This window comes from Fringilla coelebs (genome assembly GCF_963513975.1).
Source record: "Fringilla coelebs genome assembly, chromosome: 1".
Taxonomy (NCBI): Eukaryota; Metazoa; Chordata; class Aves; order Passeriformes; family Fringillidae; genus Fringilla; species Fringilla coelebs.
Window position 1 is genome coordinate 107,444,758 of NC_140028.1, and position 7,171 is coordinate 107,451,928.

Below are 7,171 nucleotides of genomic sequence, written 5' to 3' on the forward strand. Positions count from 1 at the left end.
AACAGCACCTACACTCAAACATCTTGGAAAAGTATCAAAACCATATCTGAACTCCACATAAGACATTAACTATAAAGAAGAAAAATCATTCTGCTTCATGAGATAAGAAACTATCTAAGCTATTACTTTGTTAAAATAACTGATTTCTTCATGTTTTCCTTAACTAGATCACAATGATTTGTACTCAGTCATTCTTTAGCAGTGTCACAACAGCTGTTGGTCCATGCTATTTTTTCTGAGCATTGGCATATGAAGCTAGCACATAGAACTCCCTACATGTTTTACCGATCAAAATTGCACATTGCGCATAGTATCAAGAATAGCATTATCTGTATTAAGAATTAATATTACAGTTTATGGCAGTAACAACTTCACACAAATAAAGGCTTCGCTTCGGCCACATCAAAGCATTTAATGCTTTGATTTTCTATAAAATGATCTTTAAAAAAATCCCCAGGTGTGTCTCTGATGCACCCTTATTACCCTGTTTCAGTTTGAGAAGGCTATAAATATATCCAAGATACACTGACTGACAGGTATTTTATCAATAGCAAAGCAACAAGGATTAGTTTTATTGTTTTCAAATCTTAGGCAATTATCACATGCCTGCTATTTTGTATCATATCCTTCTGGATGTTCCTTAGGAACAAAAACACACAGAGAAAGCTGTACCTTGTTCTTTGCTCCTTGCTGGAAGTGAGAAACTACCACGTATTTGGCTGATAAATCTGGGTTTAGCACCACTTCTTATCCAGTACTCTTCAGGTGGTATCCCCATGTTCTCTCTTAACAGCCTTCCTAATTAAAATTTTTAAAAAAGATTAAGGTCAGTGTTTTGTCTTGGTAATGCTAGTGTACTGTTTGATCCACAAGCCAGAATGCAAAGCCAGCTACTGGATCTGATTGTAGGAATCTGTTGAAATAGAACCAGTTTTCTGGAGATTGCACATAACAAAAATGACAAGTCGCATTGAGTGTACAGATTTTGAACAAAGAAAATAAAGTTTAAGAACGCTAAGCCTGCTATTAGCAGTAAATCACCCTGTTTTGATTGTGTTTTTACAATGCAAAACTCTACTAAACAGCAGCCACCTGCTGAAGTGACCATATAACCAGCTGCAAACTGATAACTCTTCTTATTCTCAGTTTACATTAATCCAATTTCTAAGAGGATCTCCCTTGGAATAAATAAGATGCCCTTTCCCAGGTTAAATTTAATACTGTTTCACACTAATTTACTGAAAGTACAAAACTGTTTTTGCTAAGAGAGCAGCAGTTACAATAAAAAAAAATAAAATTGTTTGACTCCTCAACTGCAGGAAAGTTACACAGGGTTTGTCCACCAGATTATAATGCACTTAATTCTGTTTAATGCACCCAGCATTAGTTTGTGATAGGAGAGTCAGACTGTATAAACTTAAATGCAGAGCTTCTAAGATATTAAGCAACAGTAAATACATAATCCAAATTACCTTAAGCTTTACAAAGTAGTAAATTGCCACTAATGCCAGAAAGTTAAATGTATCAAATCTAACACAAATGAGAGTTTCTGCATTATTTTCTGCTGGCTGTAAAAATGCAGAGTCCTTATGCAATAGCTAAAAAGTTGCAGCAAACTTCCCTCTCCTTCAGAAAAAGTATTCTGCAGGACTTCTGGCTCTTGGCCAAATTTGAAGCTGCAACATGCTCTAATCTTCCCACTAGTTTAAGCTACAATATGAAACTACAATTAGGTGTTCTTTGTGTATGCTACTGATGAGCACTTTGTCCTCAGCAATTAGCTCACCTCTCAAGAATTTCCGTAGCATTCGCTGGTGTTCGAGTCCTTCTCTTCTTGTCATAGGCCTCTTTCTTCCATAATACCCATAGTCGCTGTATACAACTTCATCTTGTTCTCTCTTCTTTGGCTTGTAAACTACACCAATGTTTTCAACAAGCCCACTCCTAGTTTTTATTTTCTCTTGAGCAGGCCAGCTAATTAATTGTGCTGGTACAGCATTTGTAGGTGGTTTCCAAAGCACTCTCTGGCCAACTTGGTAGTAATTTCCTTTACTTGCCCTCAAGATGCCATACGGAGGGGCTTCTTGAAAGAAATACTCAACTTCATCCATGTCATCATCCTCATCCTCCTCATACTCATCCTCTCCATCTTCATCTTCCTCTTCTCCCTTCACAGAATATTCTTCAGAGTCCTCAACTTCTGACAAACTCTTAGTTGTTTTTTTGTTGGGAGAATCGACTTCTTTCCTACCAGAGGACCTAGAAAGGGCTCCCAGCTTTCTACCTTTACTGTAAGTCTCTTTGATCTTTGTGTTTGAAGAGTTGACATCTTGGTCATTCAGGCTGTTCACTTGCTCCTTTCCTACCTCTTCATCTACATGAGGGGATCCATCACTTTTAACTTGCTCTGCACTTTTCTGAAGAGTGCACATGCTTTTCTGAAGCACATAGTCAGGCACAAAATAAGACACTGGGGCATTATCAGTTGATGAGCCTTCCTCTCCAGAGGACATGTCATCAGAAGACAGACTGATTACACTTCGACGCTTCCTTTGTGGTAAACAAGCATTGTAGTTTGTGTCCACATTGTCCAAACAAGCCAGCCAGCTGCTGGAGGGAGCAAACTTCTCAATTGATTTGTCACACCAAATACTTTTTTCTGTCTGACTTTCATTGGTCGCACTGTGGCTTAAATTCAGCTTTTTCTGCTGAAAGTCACTCATTACCTCCATATTAGATGGAAGTAGTCCTGCTTGTTGAATAAACCCAGGCTCTTCTTGAGAAGTTTTTGATCCTGCAGACCTTTTAGTGCTAGATTTCTTAGCTATTACCACTGGTTGATCTACACCAACAGATCTTGCCAATTCTGTGATTTGCACTGCCATTGTTTCACCTGGGGGGGATTTTGCCATCTTTTCTGCATCCAGCTTCACTTCATTATTTTGGACATCTTTCTCTTGCACAGCTTCAGCACCCTGTTTGGAGGTGACAACAGCTTTTCTGTCATCTAAGGAAGCTCCTGGCATCATAGTCTCCCCTTCATGAGGGCCATATATCATGCCTTCACATGAGCTAACAGAAAATAAGTCATGTGGCACTATGTTCTCTGGAACTGGTTTACCGCTTGCCACGTCATACAATGGGATTGTTTCTTTAAAGGACTTCCACAGCTGAATAGCTGGAGAGCCATTTCCGTATTCTATCCTCACTTCTTCCTTCTCAAAGGCATAGCTCCCAGTAGGAAGACTTCTGTACTGTGTAGAGCTGGCAGGGTTCTTATTATGAAACTCTCTGTCTACCACAATAGAAGAGCCAAATGTACTTTGTTTCTCTGAAGTACTTTCGGTCTCTGTACCTATACCAGGAGAAACACAGGCTGCATTTCCTGCATCACAACCTTTCGTATCTGTACGTATATCTTGATGCCTTTTTTGCTTGCTTTCAGGCTGTCTAGGATCAGTCTGTGTTTCTTTTGTCTCCATTTTCTTCCCAGGGCTATTATAATGTCTAAATCTTGTTGCATGATAAAACATAGGGGAAGGTGGGGCAGCATTAAAATAAGGCCTTCTGTTAATTCTTGCATGCACTGGATGCTGTGGGACAAAAAATCTAGGGTACTCATGGAGTGCAACAGAATAAAATGGAAAATACGGATTTCCACTTCGGAAGCCTAGACATCAGTGACAAAAAGAAAAGACAAACATCATCTTTCTGAAATAAGTAATCCTGAATTATATTTACTTGCATAGACAGGGACAGCTACAAGATCAGACACATCTGTAAATAAAACATGCTACCTTTCAATGCTTAGGAGCAAATCTGGTGCAAAACCAGAGAGAGTTCTTCATTAGGGAATGGCTTAATCTCAACATCTACACTTTAACCAGAGCTTCATTTCACCCCTTGGAGCATTCACCAAGTTGTTTTCTGGGCTTTTTTTTTTTTTTTTGGCTATTTCACAGACTATTGATATAGCATTGACTTGGAAAAGACAGCTCCAGATGGAAGTTCACATAGGTATAGCACTTACAAGGTGTATTTAACAATATTTTTCTTATTTTCTTAAACTTACATTTATCCATACCTATCATGCATGCACATGTGGAATTCATATATGCCCACGCGCATTAATTGCTAAGTATATTTTGGAGCTCTGTGTCTGCAGGATGACCATTACTTAATATTTTGCTTAGCTTCCATGCTCCACAAGCAGATCCTTTCCACCACACAAGGTACGTATTTAAAGCAGAATTAATGTAGTGCTACAGTTGTGAAAAATCTGATTTATTAAGTATTAGTTAAACTCCCAAGAGGCTCATTAACACAGATACTGCAAGAGTGAAGGAAAGAAGTATGTAACTAAGTAAGCAAAGATCCCACAGAAAGCAGCTGTTCACCTTACCTGGAGCAGGTACGCAGTATGGACTGTATGCATAACTGAGGTACCATGGATTTGGATAAGGCTGTTGAGCTGATGACTGTGCATAAATAAAGGGTCCTGGGTGGTTTGTGGAATATGATCCACTTTCTGAAGTTGGGGCAGTATTCATTTTTCTTTAAACACTGAAAGAGAGAAGTAATCATTATTAACCACTTTAAAAACCATGTGACTTATTTTTATGCTCTGTCAGAATTTAGCAGACATTCCTCTCCCTGCTCAAAGAAAATATAGCCTTCCAAAAGGAAGCTGCTGTCTTCCAAACAGAAGGTAACAAACTGACACACTATCAAGGTCAAATATTTCAGTTGGGTTTTGCTAAGCAAGCTTTTGTACACAGCTCTCAATATTAGTCCTTCAAGGCAACCTTGTAGCATGCTCTAAAGCGTCAGTAGTCTTAGACGCATACATCTCTACAAGTAGTATCCCAGCCAATTAAATAAAAAAAGCCTTCAGTGAATTAGCCTTGAGCAAGAGGCCACACACACACACAAAGGAAAAAAAAAAAAGCTTCACACAATCAGACATTTAATGCTTCACAAAGAAAACACTTCTTAATGCTAATGCATGTGTTGTTACACATTACAATAAGAACTCCATTAATTCAGGATTTGTACTTTATACTATACTTAAGAAGGACAGCTAACTGATGTAGTAAACCAAGTATTTCAGTGACACCCTGCTTCCTACGCTTAAACCAAATGATAGGTAGCAAAAACAACCTCACCAAAATCCTTATGTGTAAGTTTGCATTCAGAGCCATATAAAATTCACAAGACAGAACTTCCTCCCACACTTAGATGCCTCCTCAGTTAACTAATACTTGCAAGCAATACAACACTATCACACATAGCTTATAAGCAAGACTATAAGAAATCAGAGAACACAGAAGCTTAAGTCTTTACAAGATTCAAGCACTTTAAAGTTACAAAAGAACCAAAAGTATTTTGAGACCTGTTACAAACTAGCACACGGTTCAGCCTAGAGTTTCAGAATGCCTTTGGAACACTGGAGCCCTCTTCAGCTTCCATCTAGGGTGGCCTGTGCAGCTCTTGAAAGCACCAAAAAGCCTACAGACTCCCTCAGGCCAAAGAAGTACTTTGACCTTTGAGAAGGAGAGTGGTGCAGAAAAGGAAAAAAACCCCACCAAAATAAACCACCAAACCAAACCCCTTACAAGAACTAAGCTATTCCTCCCCCCACCCCTTAGAGCCCCAAAACCTAAAGTCCAATGCTGCTGCTGCTGCTGCTGCTGCTGCTGCTGCTGCTGCTGCTGCTGCTGCCTGCATACATCCCAGTAAAAAAACTAACCCGGTCCTCTTTATGTCAGGCAGCTGCTACTTGTCCACTCCTCCTCCCACCTGAGGCTCATTTAACAGTGATACAGAGAACGTTTTCCCATCATTGTGTGGGAGGAAAATCAAAACACAAGGATAGGAACAGTTGTAAAAGCCTTCAGCTGTTGTACAGAAAGCTGGCAGTTTCATCTTGCAGATGTTTATGCTGCATCTGTAAGTAAATCTGGTATTTCCCTTTTATAATGTTGGAAATTACTTTTTTCTTTTTAGGAAAAAAAAAGGAAACATTACCAATCTTTTGATTCAAACTGTAGTTAAAAACATTTCTTTCAGTGCAAAAAAATCAGAAGACACAAGGCCAAGTTTACATTCATTTTCAGGGTTTACCTGTTGTTCATTACTAAGTAAAGGGAGCAATGCTCATCCATCCCCTGGCTGAGGGGGCTGACAAATGTAATGTTATTTCCATATGAACAGAAGAAGTACTTCTTCCTGTACAGTGTACTCCATCATGTGTCATGGGAATGTATGAAATGTGCAGCTGCAGTTTGACTCTACCCTGCCTTTTTACAGGAGGTGGGACTCCGAGTTGCTGCTCTGGAATTGCACATCTCCAAATAAGAGACTGCTGGTACAGGGGCAGGTGGAAGGAGAGGAAAGCACAGTGCATGTGCTATGCAGGCTGGTGAGTGGTTAGGGGAAAACAAGGGGGTATGGATGATTTGAGATTGTTTGTATTTCTGTGTTGGGAAGTTCTCAAAATTGATGTGTTTTTTCTTTCTGTAACATTCAGGTTAACAAACTCCTTTGTACCAAAACACAAACTATAAAATGTTTGGGAAGGCTTAGTGATCCATTCCTTGCAGACCTTCCCAGCCAAAGCTTGTCCTTTCCACTAACAGCAGCTCTTGCACTTTGTATGACTTGTAGTGACACGACAATGAGCAATGGGTACAAAGCGAGATGGGGAAATTAGGCTAGATATTAGTAAGAAATTCTTGATTGTGAGGGTGGTGAGGTGCTGGAGCATGTTGCCCAAGGACATTGTTGAATGCCCTATGCCTGGAAGTGTTCAAGGCCAGGTCAGATGGGGCTTTGAGCAACCTGACCTAGCAGGAGGTGTCTGCACCTGTGGTGGGGGGGGTTGCAACTCGATGGTCTTTAAGTCCCTTCTAACCCTTAACAACTCTATGACTTGTCTGGTATGTTTTATATCCCCAGCTCTGCTCTGCATTCATCATACTTTGACCTCTTTGAAGTGCACTTCCAGCATTTCTGTTGGTGGATGGATCCAAAGAGAAATAAAGAAAATAAGCCGGACTGGATGGCTTTTAAAAAGGTATATGTCCTCAGGATTTTCCTTTCTCTCGTACCTCCCTTCAGCCACCTGTGTCCCTGTCAATTCCTTCCAACCTAGAGTAAGCTTCAGTCCCCA